The sequence below is a fragment of the Coloeus monedula genome (genome assembly GCF_965178545.1).
Source record: "Coloeus monedula genome assembly, chromosome: 1".
Taxonomy (NCBI): Eukaryota; Metazoa; Chordata; class Aves; order Passeriformes; family Corvidae; genus Coloeus; species Coloeus monedula.
This window is the reverse complement of record NC_138781.1, coordinates 50809665-50837331: the sequence shown is the minus strand read 5'-3', so window position 1 is coordinate 50837331 and position 27667 is coordinate 50809665. Positions and strand designations below refer to the sequence as shown.

Genomic DNA, 27667 nt, shown 5'->3' with positions numbered 1-27667 from the left:
CACCTCAGAATCTGAAAAAATTTACTTGTTCTTTGCTGAAATACTGCAAAAACTATTTCTGCTTGTATTTTTGCTCTGTGATTATAAGTAGGAGTAAGTAAATAATAACCAAGAACTCTAGGAAGTTAGTTTAATAGGATTCGTCTACTAGAGCAATGGCTATTCATAGTTCATCACTCCCTCCGTTGCATTTAAGTTAATATTTTTTATCATTTTATCATGTGCTCTTTTGAAGGGATTTGGACAACACAAGGGGATTTGTACAGTCTTTTGGGTAGTAGATAGGAAAAGTTAATTTAGTGATTTCTACAGCCTTTGTGAGTTTTCTTTTTCAATTATTTTTTGAAGGCAATTGTGAACTCTGAGCAAAGCAATCATGTAAGGCTATTTCCAAATTTGTGAAAGTATATATTTAATGGCAGTTATTAATTTCTCCCATGTAGATGAAGCAGAAGCTGTAATAATGACATTCTAATTGGTTTTCATGGCATTAAGCAGCATATTAGCTAGAGGTTTACAGTTTCTTTGTGTGCAGTATTTGCTGGTGACGGTTTCACGACAGCAAGTACAAATGTACCTTATTACAGTTTCAGTGTATAGGAAGTACAAAATTCCATTTGGGATAGCCATCAGCTTTAGGAAAAGCTTCTGAAAGTTCCCAGAGGGCAAAGATCTGATGTTGTGTAGCAATGCAGTACCTACAGGTGCTAAATGAAACTGTTCTCTCTACGTTTGTTTCTACATACACATGGCATAAACACTTTTAATCTGGTGTTCAGTTTGGTACATTGTTGTTTTGCAATAACAGGTGTTTATAATACACTGTGGGATTATGGGTATTTTAAGGTTCTTTTCACTGCTTTCTAGTTTCTGAGTATGAATCTCATGTTTTTTAAAAAAATAAATGCAATCATTAAAACTAGAACTATTTTTTTTCTTCTTTTTTTCTTTTTTTCTTTTTTTCAATTTGGGGTTTGGCTTTTTGGGGGGAGGGGCAGTTGAGGGAAGCTAAAATTTATATATATTTCTGTACCTTCAGAAGCTGAGTCTTTTACACAATCAAAAGACTGATCAGATGCCAAGAGAAGGAAACAGTAAAAGTTTAGCCTTTCTGCACAAGGAAACTAAAACTGATAATCTCATTCAAACGAGGCAGAAACGATCACACATCTGTCAGAAACTCTCTGCCCTAGTTACTGTGCAGCAGGACTACATGCACATCACTTTAGACAATAAAGAGTTCCAGCCTACACTGACTATACTCAATAGTACTATTTTATACTGATCAGAGGGCAAGAGATTGACAGCAAAAAATATGCCTTTAAATACACTCTTTTGTGAAGCACGTGCATTCTTTTTCTCATACATGATCTCAAGAGACTGATAGAAGTTATTTTTCTACTCTCCTCATCTTTTTACCACTCATTTTCATCTATTCTGTTTCTCTCCCTTGACAGAAAAGGATCTCCGCATGAAGTTTCCAGTACAGGTTCATTAATCCAGCTGTCCTGGTGTCCCTTGGTGCTGTGCCTTAGTCTGCACTTCCCAGGTGTTAGCGTGTTTCCTGCATGCTGATCTCCTGGCTGCAGTGAGGCAGGCATTGATTCTAGCCAGCTCACACTTGCATCGCTTTGTCTCCCTTTCATCCATTTCTGAACAGTGGCACTGAGCTCCTTCTAGCAGAGTCAGAAAGGAAGGGAATGAAAATGAGATTTTAGAAACCTGTAAGACTTGCCTGGTATTTTTCAGAGGGCATGACAAACCTTTCTCATTAGACATGAGATCAAAATGGAGCCTGACAGCTTTCTTGGGGAATTAATAGGAGTTTCAGCATTGTGTGCTGAGCCTGATCATAAACCATGAATGTGGCCAGATCCCATGTTCAAATTATGTTTAGTAATGTGAGTCAAGTAAATACAGGACTGCTCTCTCTGCATTTGTCCCTGGCTCATTTGTCTGGAAATTTTCTATGTTACTAAGGCAAAGAGCTGAGAAAAGCACTTCAGTCCTGCAATTTTCTCTGAGAGATATTTTCCTACTTTAAAACAATTCTGGTCTGAAAACTGATTATGTAAGGATGTCATCTTTCACTCAGGAGATTTGCTTGCTCAGGACCACCTGCCAATGTGAAGACCGGAAAGCCGTCTGCTCTCTTTCCTGCTGGCTGGGTCCAAGAGCACCTATACTCTAGTGAGGGTAGGAGCTGGGCGCTTTACCGACTCATCGATCATGGACAGGCTGCTGACTAATTTCCATTATAGTGTCCATCTGTGTGCCCCATTCTGTGGGGACAAAAAGCCACTCTGTAATTATGGATAAGCCTCTAATTATACCTGGGCAACTTCATGAATAGAGATAGGGACACACAGATCAAACTTTGATAAGTGTTTAGCCATTCACAGGCTTCACAGCTGTTTATGGAATTTGAGCCAGAGAGAAGTTACCTATGTTTCCCTGGGCCACAGTATAGGACTGATTAGGAAAGAAAGGAAGGGATTTTGTCTTCTTTTAGCAAGATGAAATACCTAATTTTGAAACTCAGTGTTAAGTTTGGAAGCACACTGCAAAGAAAACTGTGGAAAAATAAATGAATAGGTAGGTGTAGACATAGGGTAAATTAATTCCCTGACGAATCCTATAGAAACAGTGTATGAAATGATTTTGAGAAATTGAAAGACTGATGGCATACAGATCCCAGAAAAACGTCTAGGATTTCCACACTGTTTTATCTACCTTTTTCATTTTTGTCTAAATGTCCTGTGGAACTGAAGGTCTTGAACCCTTGTATGATCATGTAATCTAGAGTCTTTATTGCCATTTAAGAATGTGTGCAGCACACGTACTGTTCGCCCTCTCAGAGGAATTGTAACATATTGTTGTAGGTTAACAGCATGAAGCTGAGTCAGGGGAGGTTTTGGCTGGATACTAGTAAAAGGTTTTTCACCCCGTGGCTGGTTGGGCACTGGAACAGACTCCCCAGGGAAGTGGTCACAGGACCAGCCTGACAGAGTTCAAGGAGTGCTTGGACAACACATGGTGTGGCTCTTGGAGTGTTGTGTGGGGCCTGATGGTTCCCTTCCAACGCAGAATATTCTATGATTCTAGGTTACTAAAGGCCAGACTGCAGCTACCTAAGTCACACAATCTGTAGGAATCACAGACAAGCCATGTTTTTCAACAATGTCACTCAAGTTACCTCTACAATTTGTGAGAGCAAGGCTGAAGTCAGACTATCAGAAATAAAGCATTCGAAGAGCTAAAGCATTGAACCAACATTCCATTTGGAATGATCTATCTTTAAAAAGAATGTCATAGAAGGCTATATTTATTAATACAGCATTTGGGAGCCTTTGGGTTGTGCAGCAGCAAGCTAGTGTTATTGCGAGAAGTTTATGCAATATTAAACTGAGACCTAGTGGTGTGAGGTTACTAAACACACACAGCCACATGTCAGAGTGGCAATATAAATAAGATTTAAAGTTATTTAGTAGGAACAGTTGATGGGATTGCAGTAGCACTCATAGATTTCAAGAATTGTCACAAAACACACTGAAAAAAAATGATACTAAAGTTTTAGGACCCAAAGGCACAAGTAAAATGCGGATGAAATACGTGAAAATGGTGAATTGTCACAGCTTGAATTGCATCCTCTGATAACTATCTTCCAGTCCTGCAGTCAGATTTACCCTGGAAAATCCAAACTGCAGTCACATTCCATGTGGGCATAACCATCTGCAAGTTGGACTTGTAGCTAAAGGGCATTATTCAGAAGATGCTTGTCTCTGTTACTAATAACACTTAATGCTACAACATCAGCTTTAAAAATGCAATCCATTTTCCACCATCCATCATTTAATTACTCTGATTTCATTCTCTATGAATAATACACATGGTTTCTCTTTGCTGGCAGTTCTACTTTCAGATTTCAGATGCTACTATAGGACTTTTTAAAAAATTCTATAATTGCAATAATTACAACACAATGAAAAGACTGTATGTTCTTATGCAGTTTCAAAATAAAAATAATAACAAGGTTCTTTTTTTTATTTAATTTGTGTCTCATCCCTTGACTTCTTGCACAGTATCTGTTGATAAGGCTGATAAGGATGTTGCTTGCTTTCTGTTATTTTTCTAAAAATTACATTAAAATGTTGCCAGGATGAAAGCTGAAATTTCAAAACTCAGGACCAGTATGACTGAGGTTGGGGCAAGGTTTACTATGTTTCATAAAATAAGATTCCTTTTTACTGGCTAGTGCTTATTTGCTATGCCAGGTGGAAAGGAAGAAGATTGACTGGAAGGTTCTGAGAGACCCTGGTCCCAGCTTTGTCACTGACTTAGATGTCAAAGTAGTTCTGATTTTCTGCATCACTTACATCCTACATGCAATGTGGAATTAGGGTGACAATGCTTAATCAACTTAAATGGGAGGCATTAGACTTAAGGTCTCTATTAAAACTCTGTGCTGTGACTCTCAGGAAGTGCGTTGAAGACTCAAACCTGGGGTGACAACCGTGTATTGCCTAGTTTCTAGAGTGGAGAAGAACCTGGAAGTGGAAAAAAGCCCAGCAATCCTAGCACTTCATGGAGGATTTTCAAAGCAGTGCAGATGTGTTTGCGAAGACCAGAATCTGCTTCAGCCTGAAGAGAACTTTTCCAGGAATGACCGGGGCTACATTAGACCTTCCCATGTGGCCAGCATGTTTTGAAGGAGACACTTCAGGACCTGGAAACTGAAAAAATCCAGAGTATAATAATTTCTTTGTAGCAATATTTTTTTTGCTGCACTCACAATTTATTCTTTGGCTTGCAGTATCCCAACCCATGCTTTTGTATCACACTTGAACAAAGTACCACAATGGTGCAAATATATATATATATATATATATATATATATATATATATATGACCCAGAATAAATAATCTCTTCTGCCTGAGAGGGCTCATCACTAGAAAAAGTAAAAGCATACAATGTACCAAGAATAATCTAATAGCATGAAACTCTTCTTTTGGTTACAGGGGGTTATATAGGCAGGCTTGAAAGAGACCGCAGATTGCACAACCTTGCTGTTCCCCATGAGAAACTAATTTTGTTAATGATTTCCAGGACAGTGCTTTCAAGAAACAACAGAGAATATGATCACTGTGTTCTGTGGATGGAGTATTACCTGCAAATTTGAATAATGTCTCCAGACAATTCAGCAGCACCTGTGACACTAAAAACATCTATTTATATTCCACACTTCATGTTTTTGGCAGCTTGACGGGCTGCATCTTCCATCATTCTGACATACTGAAACAGAGCTCAATGTGACTCAGTAGAACAATGAGCATTAGCTGATTAAAGTTTTTTGCTAAACCATCATCTATCCATCTTTTTAAAACCGTGCATATAAAGACAGTTTGCTGATTACCTAAATTAAATGGGTTATCTGAATACTTGTAATTCTTTATGACCAAACAAAAATGCATTATTTCAACTAGCATGTTCACGTCTGTTCAGAGATGCCCAGGTATTATTCATGTTGAACTGAATCAACTACCCTGTCTGAATGTTCAGCACTCCCATTAAACTCCCTAAAAACTTGTTCTGCTTGCAGCCCAGAAAGCCAATCACATCTCAGCCTGCATAAAAAGCAGTGTGGTCAGCAGGTTGAGAAGACAATTTTGCCTCTCTGCTCTCCTGATATCCCACCTGAAGTGCTGCATCCAGTGCTGCATTCAGTGCTGCATGCAGGTCCCCAGCATAAGAAAAGACATGAGCCTATTTGAGTGGGTCTAGAGAAGGGTCACGGAAATGGTCAGCGGACGAGAACACCTCCCCTCTGAAGGCAGGCTGGGAGAGTTGGGATTGTTCAATCTGGAGAAGGCTTTAGGGAGACCTGACCGCAACTCTTAAATATATAAAGGGGCCTTATAAGAAAGCAGGAGGGAGAATTTTTACCAAGGCCTATAGTGATAGGACAAGGGGCAGTTTTAATCTGAAAGAGGGTAGATTTAGATGTGACATAAGGAAGAATTTCTTTTCTGTGAGGGTGGTGAGACACTGGAACTAGTTGCCTAGAGAATCGTGGATACCCCATCCCTGGAAAGTGTTCAATGCCAGGTTGCTCTGAGCAGCCTGGTCAAGTGGAAGGTATCCCTGCCCATAGCAGGGAGTTTGGAGCTAGATGATCTTTAAGGTTTCTTCCAACCCAGATAATTCTAGGATTCTCCAAAGTTCACACTATTAGACTACAGTACACAAGAGTTGCTGAACCACATTCAATATCACAATCTTACTTATTTACAATATTCAGTAAAAGAATCTCAGTAGCATTAGAGTATGTCTTGATGAAAGGGAAACGGTGGAGTCACCATCCCTGGAAATGTTCAAAAAACAAGTGGATGTGGCACTTTGTGATACAGTTTAGTGGGCATGGTAATATTAGGTCAAAAGTTGGACTTGATGATCTTGGAAGTCTTTTCTATGGTTCTATGAAAAAGGGAAGTCATTGGAAGCTCAGGTGGATAGATATGCTTATGCACTTACAAATTTTAGTATCTTTTTCTACCACCCATTGACTGTATTGGGAACTGCATTGATCCTCCGTAATCTCCCAGGACATCAGCACAGGACAGTGAAGCTCTCAGGCTCAGACCATGTTTCTGGTGGGCAGTCCCATCCATTAAACCACAGGCACAAGTGCTGGGTGTTGCTTCAGCCTGTCTAGCTCTGTTCCCTGGGGACAGCTGTCACTAGCCCAAAATGTCCGAAGCTGCCCGCTTCCTCAGTTGTCTCCTCTTTGATTTAGAGAGGAAGGCATGTCCTTGTATAAAAGCTTCCTTCCTTTTTGTCTTCAGCTTAATTAGCAATTCCATCATTCCATCCTGAATACACATATATTTGGGGGGCTACTTAACCTGTATTACTTCTCTTTTCTTCCTCCCTCTCTTAAGAAAAGAGCACCATGCAAATACATATCTTAAAGCAAAAAAACTGCATCACAAATTGCAAAAATGTAAACTGTTTTTATTAAGGACAAAAAGATAATCCAGTCAGATTTCATTATGCATATGCTATAAGAGTAATTGCCTTTTGCAGTTACAAGGCATTCTATTTGCATGCTGGAGATATTCATGGAGACGGCATATAACAAACTATCTCTCAGCTCAAGAAAAATAGTCTGAAACCATTGCCACCATGTTAATATAGACAATAAAGAAGTAATTAAATGTCTTTAACTGCCTTCCTTTTAAATGTCTCTAACTCAAATTACTTTCCCTCTATTATTCATTTTTACCCTTATTGTAAATGTATCAATCTTGTAAATGTTCATGTTTGGTGAGCTTGCTTTTGATAACTGACTGGTTAGGGACAGTCCTAGGAAAAATGGGAGACTCTGTGCTCCCTGACTTTCTAAAGAGGTCAGGCAGAGAGCATGTAAGGTTGATAATGTTGGGAGTAAAAGGAAATGAAGAAATGAAAATAGGCTTAGAATTCAATATAGTCTGGAAAATAACATCAGGAAAATAGGTGGTCAGGGAAAAATCAACAATCTGAGCTGGAAATTACTCGGTCCAGTGTAGTAAAACTCACCATTAAGATGATGGTCAGCTCCTGAAAAGGCTGATATGAAACACATTCTTCTCCTACCAGCTTCAAAGTTTGTGTAAGCTGTTCATTCTCCCTCCCTCCTTCCTTGCTTCTTTCCTCCAGCTCAGATATTGATGCTCCCTTTTTGCTGGGGTGCGTACAGGGATGGGAGAAAGGGACATTTCCTGTGAGCCCATCACTCCTTGTCCCATGACTGCCTTCCTGGCTGCACTCCCAGAACTGGCTAATGATCGCAGACAACATATGGTCTGTGAACAAGAGGTCTCTTGTTTTTAAAAACAAAGATCAGGTGCTGGAAAAGAGAGCTTGAAAGCAATGTGTAAATGACAAGAAATCAGTCAAGGGAGAACATGATATGAAGCTGGTGAAACAGACACACCAGGAGAGATTTTGAGGAACAGATAATACTGCCTGCAGCTGGGAGCTTGCTGCTGGTAGGGGAAGAAAATGACAGGAGAGCAGACAAGGAGCCACACAGCTCCCATATTGGTACCCTGCATTCAACAGGGCCTGCACACTTCCTTGTCAATGCACCAACTTTCTAAGACCCCCATATCCTGCTCCATGGGCTCACATTCACAGAGGGGTTTGAGTGATTTATTCCTGTTTAAGGACTCGTCCATCCAAATTAGTAGCAATTCATGGGTTCTTATCTAGCGGGAGCAGTGGGCAGAGCTCTGATTTAGAGTATTACAGTGAAATGAAAAAGATCTGAAGTGCTTACATAGGAATTTAGTGCCTCACTCTCTAAGTACTTTTCTGGACTGAGAGAATTCTGCCTTCTCTGCCACCTGATGCTGGTTTAATCCAAAGACTGAAGATGTTTGAATAAGAGGCAGAATAATTACAAGGGAGATTTCTTTCATTAAAAATCGATGATTGGAAATATAACAGGTGTTCTCAAAATAGGTGTAGGGTTTTCTGTAACTAACACTTCACTCTGACAGTTGTGAATCAAAAAATAATAACAAAATTAGGGTAGCCATTGAGGAAAAAGCTTACTTTACTGAAATAGTTTTGATACTGCTCCATATTTCTCCACCACTGTGATGCACATATTACAATGCAGTATTTGTTTCCATATGCTCTTTTTTTTGCACCATTTGGTTTCCATGTATTCAAATACCATCAGCTACTAGTGGACAACATCACAAAGCTTTGTTGCAGATAAAGAACAAAATATGGATGTGAAACATTTACTATAACCCTATCAGGAAAATACAGATAGCATAGACTTTCTTGTCCAATTTACAATGTAGAGGGATATTTTTGTCTTGTGCTTGTAAATTCACATGAATATTCATTTCTGTAGACTGTGGCTTTCTTTCACCCTGAAAGCTCTCTAAAAATCTATCCAGATTTTTTCTTCTGCCCTTTCATTACAATAAAATGAGTTGGCTTGCTGATTCCCTAATTTAAGCATTATTTGAATGGTGCAGATGCTTTCTGTGGTATTTATAAGACTGTAAATGTGTGCTGGTTTGCTCATAATTACCAGCACACAGTGGGGCTGCTCTTCTCACATTAAGGATGGTCAGGAAATGCAGACTACAAGGTTGTAGGTATTAATAATGGCTTTCATTTACTAATCCAAAATGCTCTCTTTCCCAATTTTTATCATTGTGGATATTTGGTTAGAATTAGCAGAACTGTGTTTCTGTTGGAAAATTGGTAACCCTTGTCTCAGTGCTGTTGATATTCAGAAAGCTTTCTGCTGAAGAGATATCCTTCTGTACACTGAAGCCATTGTCCATGAGCAAAGCTAGTAATAAAAACCAACTCCTCCTGCCATTGCAAGCCACTCTGCATATTTTGGAAGGAACAATTTTCAGATGTTTTGTGGACGTGTGGATCGTTAAGATGTCTCCATGCATCTCTCTCTGAGGTGCAAATGTTTTGCTTCTTAGTATTTGTAAATGTAATTCTCATCTGAATTCAGCATGTTAAAACAAAACAAAACATGACAGAAACTTATCAAGTTTACTGGAATTGAAATCCAGGAAAACCAGACTACAAAACCTGCTCTTCAGGAGTATTTTCAACCACTTAATTAATTTTTATCTAATTGGCTACTTCCATAAATATCCAACAATAGGAATTAGGGAAACATATTCAGGCTTGTAGGTTTGATGATTTTATTCTTGATCCCCCTGTTCATAGAGAAGCGGTGTATAGTACACATCTTTGAAGGTGATGAATATGCCGGGTGTGTATGAAAAATTTCAATGTAGCATGACTGAGAGACTGTTTTTTCTTATTCATTGCAAACTTCTATTTATAGAAAACTTTTCAAGCAGTCACTATCAATTTGAAATCATCAATGATAAAAACATCAGACATTTGATTCATACCTTTCTTGCTCCTGCTTTTGGTCTTTGTTGCATATGTACGTATCTCCAGAGTTGTGAAAGAAGGAAAGTCACCAAGGATATTCAAGAGTATCTGCAAAAGTGGGATGAACTGTCCCTTTTCATGTCCTTGAGTCTCTCTGGGACATTTGGTGTCCTGTGTCTAGCACAGCTAAGAAGATGTGCAGCTGAATGCCTTCCAAAGACTGGAGCTTTTCTCCTGGAAGTGGTTGCTATACTGCATTTTTGCCTCTAGGGAAATACTGAAAAGGAGTTGCATAGAACGTGGAGGCTACTAAAGAAATGTGGAAATTAATGAATGTAGTGCAGAAAAGTCATGTAGACCATTGTTGTGATAAAAAAATGTAAAGGCTGGTTTTTATTCCATTTGTGGTTGGTATTAAGAAACCGAGATTTACAGAAAAAAACAACTTCTATCGAGTGATAATGCTGTATTTCATCTTTGAATGCTTCTTGTGGTCCATACAGACATCTTGAGCTTCAGTCTTCCAGTTCATATTGTCTGAGGAAATGCTATGTCAGGTACAATTTACAATTCTCTTGCTCCCACATCAGCCTGACACACAGAACCTGACTGGCACACCATGCACCCAGGGACAGAAATCCCTTCTATTCATGCTGACTCATGCAGAGACATCCTCTAGACAGGATATTTCTGTGCTACCAGTGGAGAAGTCCAGAAAACAGAATATGGATTTGAGAGCCGAAGTCTGCCTGGAGCTCTTCCTTCTGCTCCTGAAAGAGAGCAGGCTGTTGGAGTATACCACCTGCTGCTCCAGTCAGCCTCTTTCCCCTCCAGCTGTCTCCTATTCACCTGCCACTGACCCTATTCTTCTTTTGCACAGTGATCCTTTTCTCCTTGCTTATGAAACAAATCTGTGCATTTTACAAAAGAAGCAGAAACTCTCTTGTTTTACTGGGGTTTGTGGTTATTGTGGGGCAGCAAGCATGAGTGCTTTTCAGGGGTTGCAGCCAGTCTATATTGCAGTGAAGTTACGAAGTGGTTCAAGACAAAGCTGTTGAAAGCCACCAGGAAGGCAGAGTGAAAGCAAATATTGAAGAAAGAGTGGAGAAGGAGTACTGAGTCCCAGCACTGACATGGGGCACTGTGTCAGAGGCTGGGATGTGGACAGTCAGGATGTATCACTGGCAGAGCAAGAAGTGTCCGGAGATGATGGCAGAGCAGCTCTCACCCTGCGCTGTAGGTCAGACCCTCTGCCTTTATTTGTTCACTGCAACCTGTCAATTGTAAGTGCCACACGATTACCCATCGATATCATGGGTGAGGAGTGAAGCTTTCTGGTGATTAGTGTCTGGACAGTCACAACAGACATCTCAGCAGGCTTTGAACTCACTGTGCCCAATTCCTCAGCTCCAAAACACACAGCTAGTAGTTTTTAGGAACAGCTCTTTTCTTTAAAAGACTGGCGGGCAGCTACTGCCTGACTGCCAGCACCGAGGAGTGCAGGATTTCATTTCTAAAGTGCACAGACGAACTGATAATTTCCATTCTCCAAAGGGTGACAGGGACTCGGGAAGGATGAAAACACGCTGCAGAGGGACACGAGGCTGTACTGCAGGCAGTGTTTCAAAGGGAGAACTGCTCCAAAGAAAGCAGCAGGGAGACAAGGCTGAGTCTCCTTTAGAAGCCACCTGGCTCTTCTTTGCCGCCCTCCTTAGGCTAGACCAACATGGCAACTGCAAAGCAAGAAGGGCACATACAGCCCCTGAGTAACTGGAAATGCAGGATACTTGAAACACCGAGAGGGAAGTAAATTACTCATCCTTCTGCTCTGCACACGGGGGCGGGAAGGGAGTGGCGTAAAAAAAAAAAAAAAATGTAAAAAAGCTAAACTATTTGTTACACTTCCTTAGATACAAAGGTAAAACTTCTGTCGCCTGCTTCTCCTTTTCCCAAAAGCTTGTACCCTGCTGCCATCTGCTGGGTTTTTTTAAAGAGATGGCATTGCTCAGGCACCCAGATGTGTGCCAGAGGAGGCAAACTAGGATTCTGCAAGATTCTAAGTTGAGTGATCATAAGAGAAAATGAAAACTCAGCACTGAGGCGTGTCTGCAGTCACCTACCTCGCCCTTCTAATCCTCTTGAAAACCAAGCTAATTGTTCATTATCACTATTAACTGCCTGCACTTAGGGAAAAATGCATATTTTGGAGCAATACTATGTATTGTATGCTTTATTCTTCCTGCTGAACCACAGAGTTGAGGGAAGATACATGCTTGATCTGCCACAGTTCTGCACAAAATCTAGGAGGAGGAAATGAAATAAAACAGCCATCAAAAAGAAAGTGGTGTCATTCCTGCTTGTGCTTCATTTTATGTCAATGGGAAAGTTGCAATTGAATCTTTAGAAAGGGTATTATCAGTCTCATATCTGGCTAGCAAAGCTGGCACAAAGCAGCAGTGATAAAGAACAGCAGCCTGCAAACTGAAAACAATAACACTGAAGACAGGGAGTTTTCTTAAACCTCTGGTCCCAGGAGGTGATATATATAAATAATGGGTTTATTTACTGAAGATATGATATTTTCAGTAGCCAGTGGCAGTGATAGATATAGTCACTCCACTACCACGTGATCCATGTTGGAAAATAAGTTTGAAATCCTATACTCAGAGCCTGTGGCCCATCCTGGCTTTTGTCTGCCTTCATTTAGAAAAAAGGTTGTTTATTTGAGCTCCATTTAAAGAGTACCAGCTGGGTCTGCCATAAAATATGGTTTGCAAAACAAGCCAGCCCTGATGTTTAACACCCTGACAATCTCTGATGCCTTTTATTTAAGTAATAAATTGGTGTTTAATTTTTATGGCATTACACATTACCCAGGAGAGTAATTTAGGAGGTCATTTTTAACATAGTGATAAAACTTGGAGTAATGGGATTGAAGCTGCCACTTCTGGAGGTTTGTATTGGGCAATACTACAAATTTAAGTCCCTAACATGCATTCAATTTAGACTTAATAAGAGTTATTATATCCCATGTTAATTAAAATTGGATTATTTATTGCAAACACTTACAGAGAACTAGCTACAGAGCTGTGGCCGCACATACCAAATTTGGCCTCAGAAGTGCCAAATGGTGTTTCTTCAACTCTTTTGAAAAGCCAAATATGGATTAAATTGTGTCTTCCATATCACTTTGGTCACTAGAGTGGCACTTGTGCATCTTTATCCCTTCCAGTGTGAAATTGCAATGAACATGGCATGGAAAGGAAAGACTTGATGAGGTTACATTCCTGAAAACTCTGAACAGGTTTTCAAGGTCTCACAGCCATGACTGTAGCAGGGTATAAGGTGAAGGCCTAAATTAACTTTCCTAAGTTAACTCACTTGCTCTGTGGATCAGTGTTCCAACTTTTTGTGCAATAGACATCAGAGAAATAGGCACAGAGGCAACAGTGTAGGTAATGCAGAGAGAAGTACTTTTATATAAAATTGCAACAGAAAATTTCAGGCCTGTAACAGAAAACACTATAGACAGCACAAATACCAGACAAATGCCATTGCAAAGCATTGGTTTCCAACACTTTGCTATTCAATATCTAAGTAAAGTTTCTTTTACTTTTTTTTTTTATTTATTTAATTTTAGACCCCAAGAAAAGCTAAATTATTTCTAGTGTTTCTGTACTGTGGCAGCTTTTGAGGGTGTAAATTACCATCACTGAGGCTGAAGAAAAAGGATTGACCATGTCCCCCTGAGCCTCCTTTTCTCCAGACTAAAAATCCCCATCTCCCTCAGCTGGTCCTCATCAGACTTGTGCTCTAGACCCTCTACCAGCTATGCTGTCCTTCTCTGGACACATTCCAGCACCTCAATGTCTTTGCCGTAGTGAGGAGCCCAAAACTGAACACAGGATTTGAGGTGCAGCCTCACCAGTGCTGAGTACAGGGGTGTGATCACTTTCTTAGTCCTTCTGGTCACACTATTTCTGATACAAACACTCTTTCTGACACAAATTTCTATCAAAATGCTGTTTTCACACTTCCTGGGATGTCCATGCTGAGGGAACTGATGTAATGGTAGATGAACACACAAGACATGGAGTTACTGTATGTGATGAAGAAGCTTGGACAAGAGAAAGCTTCATAACAAGACAGACTTTAAACAAGAAGGGAAGAAACAAAAAGTAACAAGACCGAGGGCCACCATTTTTGCTTTAGAACTAGTTTTATGTGAATTATTCTCCTCACAAATCTGTAGTTTTCTGCCTGGATTTTTGTTCAGCCCATTTTTTTTATTGCTCTGGGCTAACTGTTCCTGAGCTTTTCTCTTTTTCTGTCCCTCTTCTTGGTATTTGACAGGCCCTATATGAGGCTCAAATGGATAATGGCATTTAGGGAAGGTACTAGTTTCTCTTCCTTAGCCTTTTTGCAGAAGGCACAACCTATCAAAATGCTGACACACTTGATTAGTAGTGTTTACCTTCAGACAGGCCTATGTTTAAGTCCCACAAGGAACTAAGGCCAGAGTCCTTCTGTCCATAAAGGCAAAATTCACTATTTGGAGTGGGTGCCTCTCTGACAAGCATGTTAACATGCCAAACTTATTAGAAGGCCAAGAACTTTTCCTTTCTGTCTTTTTATTTCTGCTTTTCCTTTCTGAAAGGGCTGATAGCAGCACTCAGTTATGAGGCTTCCTGGCAGCAAGCCCAGCACAATTGTTTGAAGTCTGGATCCTTTCTGTGCAGAAACCTGTGTTTAAGCCACCTTCAAACAGATCAGAGCATGTCAATATCTTAAGTTTTCTATACTTGGTTATTACCCTCCATGAGTAGATATGACTCGTCATGTTTCCTTTTCAGTCATTTTGATTTGTGTTTTCCTCAGGACTAAAACTGTTGGGAACAGGAGAAAAGGTTTAATCTTTTGCTTTGAGAGGCTGGTCTGCTAAAGCTGCTCAGTAGAAATACTTACAGGAGTTAAGACATACAAAAAACTGGGCATTAGGTTTACATCCAGGAGGAAAAGCCATGGTTGCCAAGTTATTTTAAAGCTTAAGAAGAAAATCTATACAGAGCTTTAAAAAGCTTTGTGTGGGTGCAGGTTTTTCCCCAGGCTTTTAATTCAAACCATCTTTCTCTTCAATTGTCATACTATCAGATAAAATTTCTTATAACATTAAGTTGGATAAGCATAAGAGATTTTAGAGCAGTGGCATATTCAAGTTGTAGAAGGACTAAAAGCTATTAAGGTCAATAGACCATTTCCTGATTTGCATCTATAATTAGTAGCAGAATATGTCCTATCCATTTTTAAAAGTAGTCTTCATGCTATGAAATACTGGTTCATGTCAGTAAAGAAGGAATCCGTCTTCCCTTAAAAGTAAAATCTGGCACACAATTCTCCTATCATTCTGTGTTTTTGAAAAGCATTTTATTTAAGTGATGACACAGGAGTAAGATGAGTTTGATTACCAAACTGCAGTAGTCTGCAGATAAATAATCATCTGATTAAAGTTTGTTTCATTCTTTCTCTAGCCAAGAGACACAGATCTGTGGATGAGATGGGGGGTGGGATGGGGGACAAGGAGGGTGAAGACATAAAAAATTCCCACTGATATTAATTTTCAAATCTTAAAAGTGGTAACAGAAGAGGAAAAATGCTAAGCTAGAAGCTTCTGAAGATGAAGGCTAGATTTTTGATTACCATATGGCTTTGAAAGGGGAAGAAAACCCAAATAACTTTGCAAATAATCATCTTTTTCCTAGATTTATCCTTTGACTTAGGGGTTGTTAGCTCTTTCAGTTATTTGAAGAAAGAATTAGAATAGAATAGAATAGAATAGAACAGAAAAGTACTGATTTGCTAACCTGTAGCTTTCCATTCCCTGAAGGGAGAGGCTGCTAATACTGTTGTGGAGTCAGTGAAACTGTAAATAGTGCTAAACCTGGTTATGATGCTTCTAAGTTCTTCTGTCCTCTGATGGGGCAAGCATTATCAACTGCCTTTGAAACTGAAGAACTTGCCTTAGCATCAAAGTGTCTCTCAATGGACATAGTGCAGACATATACTTGCAAAATAAGTCTTATTTTTCTCAGTAAAAGCATAACCAGTACTATCATAAGTGTAAGCAAAAGAAATTGCGTAATTACTCATCAGATGGGGGGGAAAAACCCCAACCAACTAAAAAAAATAAAAGCAAACAACGCATCCAACACAGAGATAAAAAAACACACAAAAACCCCCAACAAACCCAGGAAAAAACAAACAGACAACAGAAAAAAAACTGACAGGCCAGGTTTAATCTGCAAAATAAGATTTCAATCCCTGCTATTTGTGTACCTTTCTCAATAAATATTTATAGACAGAAATGTCCTTATGCTACTCATATGAAGATGATGTTTCTTTTCTCCATATGAGCATTTGAGCCTTTCACTGAGCCATGACCCTTTTTTTTGGAAAAGCTAATCAGCCCTTTTCTGAAGCAGGACCTGTTGCTCTCTCTCTGCAGAATTAATACATTTGTAGATGCAGCTGGAGTAATCCACTTTGCTGCCACCCTATTCCCCAGCCCTCATTGCCTCAGCACTCACAGCAGCTGGCTTACCGTGCTCAGCATTTGGGAGAGAAAGAACATTTTGCAGGTTCAACTGTTCTGCTAGAAACTCAGTAATGAAATCAGAAATGACAAGGTAAGCTCAGCAGTGACCAGGCTCTGAGATTCCTTTTTGCTAACCCTTCACTGGCTTTCATTCAAATTCCCAGAAAAAAATTGAATTTGAATCTATCATTAATAAGTACTCTTTTTATTCTTCCTGGTTTGCTTGTTTGGGGTGTTTTTTGGGGGAGGGATTGAGAAGTAAGGAAGGAGGAAGAAGAGGGAATGTGGGGGGAGAATAGCTATCTTTATGTGATACTCCATTATTTGTCTGCACCGTCACTGAAAAAATATAGAAGCTTCTGGAGAAAAACAGTAAGAGCCTGGAAATACAAATACTGCCATATATGTATATATATAATATGTATATATTTACTATACCATATACTATGTATATATAGAATATGAATATATATGTATATATATACTGATATATATATGTATATAATAATATGTATATAAGCTCTTCACTTACACTGAAATAGCATAATAAACACAGGTGCCATTTTTGCCTTCATTGTAAAAACAGGGTTCCATTTGGTTCTTCCTAATCAAATTTCCTATTTTAACCTGTATTTATTTGTACTTCAAGCTCCCAAAGGATACTAAACAAATTCAGAAACAAATAGCTATAAACCCAAGACAACAGCAGACCAGGTTATGTACCCACAAATCAGAGCTAGTGGTGGTTGAAGCCAAGTGCTCTGTTCATGTGTTCTTAAGCAAACATTGTAAGGTGGCTGAGAAGGTGACCCACCATCACTTAGCAGAGAGTTGTTATCACAAAGATTCACTGTCAGGAGCCTAGTTTACCAGCTGTTCTGTCTGTTAGGGATGGCTACACAGGAAACATGCACTGCTGGTTACAGGCTTCCTGTTCATAGTCTGAAAAGGGAGGACTAAGATTAGTTTTCGTTGTAGTGACTTACATGAAGGCTGAATCCAAGCCAGAGCAGACCTACTTAGAGGATCAAGCTGCAGTCGAGGTAATTAGTACAGGCATTTGTTAAGTTTACAAGGTGCAGTGCAGCGCTATCTACATGAAGGAACTCCAGCCAAGCCCATACAGTAAATGACAAGAACACAGAGCAAAGCAGCGAGCCTGTCTTAGTGCTGGCTATGGGAAGATTGTGCTGGCCAGCTTCTGCTCTCAGCTCCCTAGCCCTTCACCTCAGTCCTGGAGAGGTGTCCATGCTTCAGTGACCTGGGTACGCCTGCACAGCTCGAGTGCATCCATCTCCAGGGTTCACTCTGGTTTTGTTCCCAGGCGTTTCTTGACTCATGTCAGTGTTTCCTTAGACAAAAGCCACATTCATTTTGTCCTTGGGAGAATTTCCTTCAAGAACAGAGGCTGTCATGCAGCAACAAATGCCTGTGAGATTAGGTGGTTTCCCTAAATCAGATCCCAATTCATATCAGTTTCTGTGCAGGCACATTTTTCCTCCAAGATTGCCTTTTAAATATATATTTGATATCTCAGTTGATCAATACAAGTATCTTTTGGACCATTTGTGCCCTTCCTCTCCATTTGAGACTCAAGATTGCTGTGCAAAAAGACTATCTTTTCCTGAAGAACCAAACTGTAAAGTTGAGCATCAGAGTACAGCTCTTCCCTCTTTCAGAAGAAGAAAGACTTTGCAGATCAAAGTGAAGTACACCTCTGGTGTCAGCAGCCCAAACTCTTCACAGATTGTAAGCAGTTTCTTATTTAGACCAAATACAGACCACAGCTCCTATTCTTTAATTTAGCCTGAACTCTTTCCCAACACCAAATGCCTGATCTAGTAGCTGTGATAGTAAGCATGACTGTGATGTTCCCTTTCAAAAAGTTTAGATCTGCCATGTCAGATTTTTTTTATTTTTCTTACAAAAGGAGTCGTAAGGAGCCTTCTGCTTTGGGCTGCATGATAGCACAAGTGATACAGTGCTTTTGAGGTTCAAGCAAAGTCTGAGTAAAAATCACCAGCAATCATTAACAATCAAAGAACCTTATTACATTTATTTATATTTATATTGGAAAGAAATGTTATAGCAAGTAATGCAACATGATGGATATCTTGGTCATCATGAGATAATTACAGTCATTCAAGGTTAAAAAACACTGTGAAAAAAAATTTGCTTTTTAATAAATAGTAAAATATTTGTCATCTTTGCTTTTTAAGTGTTGTTAGATCTAATACTTATGCATGTATATATTTTTATCTATAAATAATGTTGCCACATTGTGTTATCTATTTTCAAAATATTTTGACACTCATTTAATGACTTCATACAACACCAATGCATTTGGATAATGTGAAAAGAAATAAGTAAATTTGTGGAAAATTATTGTCAACTCTTGTATCACAGAAGTGTGTTCAAATTCTGGCCAAGTTCAGTATCCTGTTTCAAGAAGAAAAGCTGCCTCTTGCAGCCTAAGACTGTAACCACAGTTTGCTGCAAATGCTGACAGTCCTACAAGATCAAGATTCAAAAAGACTTTATAAAGGAAGAGAGAAAAGTGGTATTTTCTTCACCTCAGAGATCTTGGATTCTGGAGCCATAAGCCGTAAACAACTTGGCCAGGGTCATGTATGCTAAGAATTTCAGAACCAAGGAATTGAATTTAGAATAAGTAAATTATGGCACAGTGCCTTTACCCCAAGTCACCTTCCATTTCAGATAAAAATCTTCACTACAAGGAGTTCCTTTTGTGTTCTGAAAGTCTAGTTTTAGATGTGCATGCTTTTCCCACTCAGTGCCATGCTTGGTAAAATGTCAAAATGCAGTTTTTATCTACAATCTTTTGTTGTTGTAAACCAGCTGAAACATTCTTTACAAGTCCAAATTTCTGGATGACTGTTTAGGAGAGAGATATTTAGGATGGGGAAGCCCAGAAAAAGAAGGAGGGAGGCAGGAAGGAAGGCAGGAAGGCAGAAAGGTAGGAAGGAAGGCAGGCAGACAGGAAAGCAGGAAGGAAGGAAGGAAGGAAGCAGGCAGAGAAAGAAAGAACTTTGATTCTTTATGAGACATTTTTTCACACCCTTTTCTCTTTCATTACATAGTCTTTTGGCTGAGATGGAAAAGATTTGGGAAGTAAACACTGAGTAAATGTTCTCAGATTTGTGTAAATTGAGTGTAACGTCATGAACAGTACAGCTATGTCTAAGTGATGTGCAAGAGGTCAGAATCAGATCTCCTGTAGATGCAGAGTTGTTTTTTGCTTCCACAGACCATTTCACCTCCAAAATATTAATTCCATTTCAATTTTTGAATTAAATTGATTTTTCTTGTCATTTTTATTCAAGCCAGAAATATTGTTCATACTTTGACAGAATAGTTGAGGTTGAAAGGTAGTCTCTAGGGAAGTTAAAACTTTAGCATGGGTTATTTGTGCTAGATATTTTTTGGATGGTAAAGCCGGTATTTTTTTATTGGGACATGCAAGGTATAAGTTTTCTCATATATCTGTAAACTCTGATTGGTTTAATAGTCATTATATTCAAATAAAGACATTTTAACATATATATAGATTTAAGATTCTTGGTCTCAGTGCCATTACCACTAAGAGAAGTTCACTAACAGGAGTTCAATAGATCTCTTCTCTCTCCATATGACAACCTATTTAGTCTAAAAAGTTTTCATTAGTGTTGTGGTTTGGCTTTGCTATTACACTACATATATTTGCTTGCATCACCTGTATGGAATTTGAAGTGTGAGTAGCCAATGCCTGTTAGAAGACGGAGAGGTGCAGGTCCTACAGTAAATTCACCTTTCTACAGGGATCCCACCTTTGCCCAGGTAACTGCACTCTCTGATCACAATATTAACAGTGGCTCTGGTGGTAATGTTAAGGCTAAAAAACTTTTATTTTTAAATTTAAATTTTTTAGGTATTCTTTCTTTGTATTCTTGGATTTAGAACCCTGCTGAGATAGTAAGATCACAGGAGGATATTTGGGCATAGTGATAGTCTTAATGAGTTATTTTAAAGATAAGGAACAGGCAGGGAGGGAATGGAATAAATGCTCAAATGCAGTCATGTGAAAAGTTTCTCTGCCATGGATGATATAGAAATGAACTGTAAAATTACTTTTCAAAGACTTTTTTTCAAAGACAGAAGGGGGAAAGTCTATATCAACATAGGCAAATCAAGCAGCATTTCCAGGGCCACAGCACACAATAGATCAGATGTTCTAGCCAAAGCACCAACATCTGGGGTGGAATGGTACCATAACATGGACTCCAGTGGTTCTTCTCAGTTCCTAGAGCAGTGTAGGACCGGGAGGCCACGGGGATGTTGAGCTTTTAGCTATTTGAATTCAGAACAGGATATCCATCTCTATAATTCAAATTCTTTGCAAATGCTCGCAATTGAGCATAAGTAGCAATGATCCATAAAAACTCCTTGCCGAAAAAAATATATTATGGGAAGTTGGACTTAGAATGATGTTACAGTGACATAAAACTGGAGTGGCACCATAAGAATGAAGATAGTTTTACTCAACTGTAGGTTTGGCATATATCTGAAGTAATTATTAAGTTCTCTGAAACTGGGAATTGGGACATGAACAAAGGAGTCATTGAAAGTATAGTTCTACAAATAAGCAGTAGAACAGCATAACTTTGTTTTAATGCACCTGCTGAATTAAATTAATGCTTCAAGCAAATTGTTTTAGCTCTAAGTTTCATCAGAGTTCAGAAGACTATTATTCAACGAAGGACCTAGTCGTATCTTGTGAGTTAAATATTCTCAGTTTTACTTCAGAAGCCTCTGAAATCCATCCAGTAGTAGCAGATCAAACAAAATAATTTCATGATCTCTGTGAATAACAGGTAATTCTGGAATCAATGGCATGAAGAACATTTAATGTACTATATCGAAATTAAATTGCATCTTACATTTTAATTCTGAAGAACATTTTCCACTGTGAACATGGAGCTCATCTAGGAGAACACACATGAGGTGACCAAAGATCCAGGACACTGAGTCTAGATCCATAGCCAAAGACAAGTGATTTTAGAGCCACAAATAGGAAGAGAAATGTCTCTCTAAGCAGACAAAATGAGAAAATGTAGAGGGGGAGAGCTGTGTGAAGGTACCCAGCATATGCTTCTTTTAAAACATCGTGCCAGGAAGAGCAAATGGCAATGGCAGAAGAAGAAATGGATATTGGATCATGTTGCCCACATGGTGTTGGGCCAATGCAATGGCTCTGACTCTACAGAACTCTAGAGCTGCATCTCATTGTCCACATACTAAACCATCTAGGGAGCAAAGAGCTACAATTTCCTGCAGTTCACCTCCACAGCAGAGGGAATAGATTTAGTACCACAGGGGAACTGAATTCTTTTAAAAGTTCATTGTTTTTTTCATTATTGTCCTTGTGTCTTTGTCTTCCATGTTCCATAGACACATGCTGAGCATACAGTGGTTATGTAGCATTACCAGGTGGGAATGGAAAGCTTTACAATTGTTTTGCACAGCTACAAACACCCACCAAAATGTACAAGACAATAGAGAATCAGATCCTCACAGTAACATGGTTTGTGGACAGCAGCAAGCTCCTGTATTTAATGTTTACCATTCGGGCATCATGGCAGGGTTCCTACATACTGCCTTGACTGTGGCACAGTGGTGATCAAGCTCATGTTTACAGGTCACTTATTGTTTAACAAAATTCCCCTGAAAGGACACCAGTTTACATGCATCATTAGAGCTCCATCAGCATATTACACAGCTCCAGGTTGTAAACCAAGCCAGATCAGGACCTCTCACTCTTTAGATGGATGAAAGTAATGATGCCAGCAGTGACAGGGTATGTATCGTGATTAGGCATTGTGACCAGGAGACAAGAGTTTTGAAAAATGGTCTTCCAAAGATGATTTCAGGAAACACAGCAGGTGCTGGAAACTTTTCTGCATCACTGAATCTGTTTTATTGACTCCAACATTTCACTGATAAATGTGATTGCACTTTTCCCTCACTCAGCAAATATAGTGACTGGCAGAGTAAAGCAAACTTTAGCATCTGTGTTTATATCCATTGATCAGTGTCTTGTAAGTGTTATGTCACTTGAGAATCTTTATGAAAACAGATAATTTATAATGGCAGCTGATAAACTGCTATCCATCTTACTGCAATGTTAATGTAAGTTGTTTTATGTCCTTCATTGCCGACCAGAATACTCAAGTTTATTCCAAATAGGGATGAAACCCTTTAATTTCTAAATAAGTAATTTAAGGCTTGCCTGCATTTTTAATTCTTTAAATACACTCACCTTCTCCTCAGGATCTTGTTATGCATAAATGAGTTTGGGGCTTTAGACCTTGGGCTCATATGAAAATATGCTAAGTTCTGTAATGAGGTCAACTATTGTCATAGCAGTGGCAGGCATGCAGAAGGAGAGGTGGCAAAGGTCTATAAGTGAAGACCGAACAACCTTCCCATAACCGGAGGAGGCAAGGGCATCAGTGGAAGGTCACCACCCAAATGAGTAAACAGTTAAACTTTTTCAGGATCTCGCTTTCAGAGAAGGTGCATGCAATGAACTTCCAGAAGAGAAGCCTCACGGAATTACGAATTACTTTGAGTTTCAGGTGTAGTATAGAAATTGAAGGGGTTATATATTTATCAACAATCTGGATGCAGTAGTTGAATGCACCATCAGCAAGTTTGCTGATTAAACCAAACTGGGAGGTGCTGTTGACTCTCTTGAGGGACAAGAGCCCTTGCAGAGAAACCTGAGAGAATGGATCATTAGGCTTTGATTAATGGGATGAAATTTAGTAAGTCAAAATGCCAGATTCTGCACCATGTAGCAACGTCAGGCACAGAACTGGGAGTGAAGTGCCTGGAGAGCAGCCCGGCAGAGAGGGTTCTGGGGGTGCTGCTTCAACAGGAGTCAGCAGTGTGTGCCCTGGCAGCTGTATCCAGCATTGTTGGTCTCAAATACCGTGTGAAGTTTTGGATCCTGCCATTGAAGAGGGATGTGAAGGTTCTTGAATGTGTTCTGAGGAAGGCACCAAAGCTGGAGAAGGGGCTGGCAGGAATGTCCTCTGAGTAGTGGCTGAGGGCACTGGGTTTGTGTAGTTTGAAGAGAAGTAGGCCAAGGGGTGACCTCACTGTTTCCTACGGCTTCCTGAGGAGGGGAAGTGCAGAGGGAGGTGGTGAGCTCTTCTGCCTGGTAACCAGTGCTAGGACACATGGGAATGGCTAAAAGCTGCATCCATCAGGGAAAGTTCATATTTGACATGGGGACATTTTTTTACTGGGAAGGCGGTCAAACCCTGGAACTGGCTTCCTGGAGAGGTGGTTGATGCCCTGTGCCTGTCAGTGTTCAAGAGAGTGTTTAAGGACAATGTTCTTAAAGCCATGCTTTAACTTTTGATCAGCTCTAAAGTGGTCAGGCAGTTGGACTAGATGGTCAGTGCAGAAAAAAAGTCAAGGTATAAAAAGTCAATGTAAAAAAAATAATTCTACAACCTAGAATTTATCCTTCAAAATCTGAATTTTCTTTAATGTGACAGTAACCACTGCAGAGCTAACTTTTCTGTTTTGTTAACTCTGAGCTCATCTCTATATGTATTGATATTCTCAGCAGGTTTTGTTCTGGACTTTGAGCCATTTGTTACTTTGTTGAAAGATACACAGCTAGTTTTAGCTTGGAAATTGAAATCTAGCCTATATTTTTATTTAGCCTGAAAGGGGGTAAGTCAGTTTGCTGTTATACAGTGCTAATACACTCTCCATCTGTTCACTTGGGGATTATTTTTCCTGCATGTTGTCAAAAGACTTTTCTGCTATTAAGGCAACAGCAAGTGTAGCAACTCCTTCTAGTTTACTTTTCTTGATTCAGGTTTGGATTGAGTAAATCAGGACACTACCATCTTAATTTTAAATAAAGTAGCAAATTCCATGCTTCTTTTCAAGTGATATTCTGCTGTGCTGTTGATAAATTGTTAACCCGTAGCCCAAGAAATACACTATTGCTATCTCTAGTTAGTCTTTGGGTATTGTAGGGAGTATGCAAGGCCACAGACTTGTCAGGCTTGGACTATTTTGAGCCCTGCCTCAAACTTTGTTTAGATGAAACACCTTTTTTTTTTTAATGGCAGGAGTACCATGCCTAGTTCATTTTACTTTTGCTTATCTTCTTATGGTACAGTCCCATTTTATACAGATATTAGTAAAAAGTAGTTACTTTACATGGAATGAGGTATTGATAACTAACATAATCACAGAATCATCATGGTTGGAAGAGGCCTTCAAGACCACCTAGTCCAACTGTCAACGCAGCACCACCATAATTGCTTAAATCACCTAAATCATATCCCCAAGTGCCGCATCCAGACACCTTCTGTAAGAGTCAATCGTAATCTCCCCTGGCAAAACTTAATGCCGTTTCCTCTCACTCTTTTACTTGAGACATGGCAGAAGAGGCTGACCCCTACTCCAACTCATTTCAGGCACCTGACCCTCCTTTTCTCCAGGCCAAACAACCCCACTTCCTGCAGCGGCTCTTCATAAGACACGTTTTCTAGACCCTTCCCCACTTTCGTTGCCCTCTTTAGATGAGCTCCAGGGCCTCAATGTCCTTTTTGAAGTGAGTGACAGAGATGGACACAGTACTTGAGGTGCAACCTCCCCAGTGCTGAGTACAGCAAGACAATCTCTTCCCTGCTCCTACTGGCCGCACTATTCTTGATGCAGGCCAAGATGCCCTTGGCCACCCAGGCGCACTGCTGGCTCATATCCATCCATCTATCAACCAGCACCCCCAATCCCTTTCTCCTGAGCAGCTTTCCAGCTGCATTCCCCAGCCTGCAGCAATGCATGGGGTTGTTGTGGCCCAAGTGCAGGACCAATAACAATAATGGTGCTGTGCAGAGAAATGCACAACTGGAAGTTGTTCAGCAGTCCTGAAAGCGGGGAACATGGAATTCTGGGCAGAGGGATACAGGCATGGGAGGATACAAGACACTGACTGATACAGGGGACCCCAGAGCTCTAAACAACTCACCAACAAGCAAATAAATTCAGGACTGGAGCTAGTCAAAACTGATTCTAGGGGTACCAAAATAATCAAAGATATGCAAAAGTTACGATATATAGTCAATTATATGTGCATGAAATATAGTAAAATTAGTATAGTAAAACATATAATAGATGTGGCATGGAGTTGCAGACCAGAGAAAAACAAAGGTTTAAAAGCATGATAGGACAATGAAAAATTACACCAAGCAGATCTTTCAGTCAGGAGGAAGCCACTGGCATTGTAGTCCTCCCAGCAAAGGAGAGAATACTGACGACTTGGCATCCTTGCTCTCCTGTCCCCAACGCCCCCCCTCCCTCCTGCTCAGACTGAAGCTGTGATCTCAGCTCTGCTAACATTAGCACTGATGACAGAAAAGTGCCTGCCCTGCTTTGAGGTCATGGTTACATCTTTCACAATAAAGTACAACTCAGTGCAAGAAACACTGCCAATTTTCTTTGACTTTTCAAATAGAAAGTCCAACAGCAAATTTGATTTTCATTACAGCCAGTTCCACTCTGAATGGATCTGAAGACTTGAGTCAAAGGTGTGATTGTTGCTGTACTGATACCCAGACTGCTCTGTATGCATGCATATGTTCCTCTCTCAGAATGGAAAAAGAAGAAAGGAAAAAAGCCCCACCAACTTGATTTGTTGAGCATAATTGTATGGATAATCTCAATCCATTACTTTGTGCCAGAACAGTTTTCCATTCACACATCCATCTTCTCTGAAATAGAAAACTATTCTTACATTTTATTCACATAATGGTTTTGATAGAAAATCTGTTTTGCTGCAGATGAGGGCCCTGGAGGTTTTTGGTCTACTGTAATACATAAGAGCTGCCTGACACTGCAGCATTCATTCTCTAGTGCGATTGCCTAGCAGGGCTAAAAGCACTGATGTCTTTTACAGTTCTGGTATTGCCATTATCCATTTCAATGGGGTTTAAATGTAAAAGTGAAATTGATGGTGTTAAAGCATGAATTTCAATCATGCTAAGAAAGAAGATATTGATGGGAGCCAGCAAGGGAGCTCTGAACAAAAATATTGCAAGGAAGAAGCTGAAAGGCTGATTACTATAAGGCCAGTGACTCTGTTTTCAAGTTACAGAGCTGCCAGACATTAAAAGATATCTGTCCATGTTGCATAACTCAGGACAATGTGTGTTTGTCCCTGTCAGTATTATGGGTCTCCTTCCTTCTCACTGAGGTGGGACTTCATGGGAAAAATCTTCAAGTCTCAGTTCAGCTTTTTATCTGAGATTTCAGATGTCCCTTCTCATTATTTTTTTGTGGTAGGGGTGGTTTCTTGTGGCTACAGACTATCCCTGTTCTTGTTAAAATTATACCTTTCTAATTATAGCGCAGCCTTCTGTCAGAGGCTGAATCTTTATGGACCAGTAGAAGAGACACTTTGTACCATATAATTTACAAAGAACACTGTAACTCAGGGTTAGGAAAACTAATGAGAAAGCAGTAAGAGTGTTTTGCAGGACCTTAACCAGCTGGATTTTAATTTTCAGAGCAGAGAAGCAGAGCTGTGAGCAACCTTGACACAAATTGAAAACAGAATTACAGTGTTACTTGGTGCACTGAAGCACCTCTCTCAACTATGGCTCTGATTCCTGCTTGGATCCAGGCAAACATCCAGGACAGTTTCCTCTGGTGCTATGGTCAGCAATTCCCTTGCCTGCCTGTGTGTGCCCTGTGTCCTGAGGCCATCACCAAGAAACATGCAATTTTATGAGAAACACAGCCATGTCTTGGGGATATCCACATTTATCTTGAGTTGCAAACATCTTAAAAGGCTTGTCTGGTGCCTTGATTGATTTGTATTTGTGCTTCCATGACAGCAGCATGCTCTGTACCTGTTTAATTGGTTTAAATCAAATTTAAAAACTAAGCAAGTTTAAAACGTGGCCTTCATTACAGAATTAGAGCTGAGATTACATAGAAGAAAGTAAAATTATTATGTATTTCAGATAATACAATAAAAATCCTGCTTAGACTCTGGTATTTTTATAAATTAAAAACTTATCATTTATAGAGTTCATTCTAAATAAAATCCCTTT

The 27667-nt window shown here is 39.7% G+C and overlaps 1 protein-coding gene across 1 annotated transcript in view; it reads left to right on the top strand.

The window, feature by feature from the left end:
- CNTNAP2 (contactin associated protein 2) overlaps window positions 1-27667 on the top strand; it is a gene marked incomplete at its 5' end in the record, with an annotated part of 1036243 nt that overhangs the window by 891683 nt on the left and 116893 nt on the right. The gene's annotated exons all lie outside the window — the stretch shown is intronic.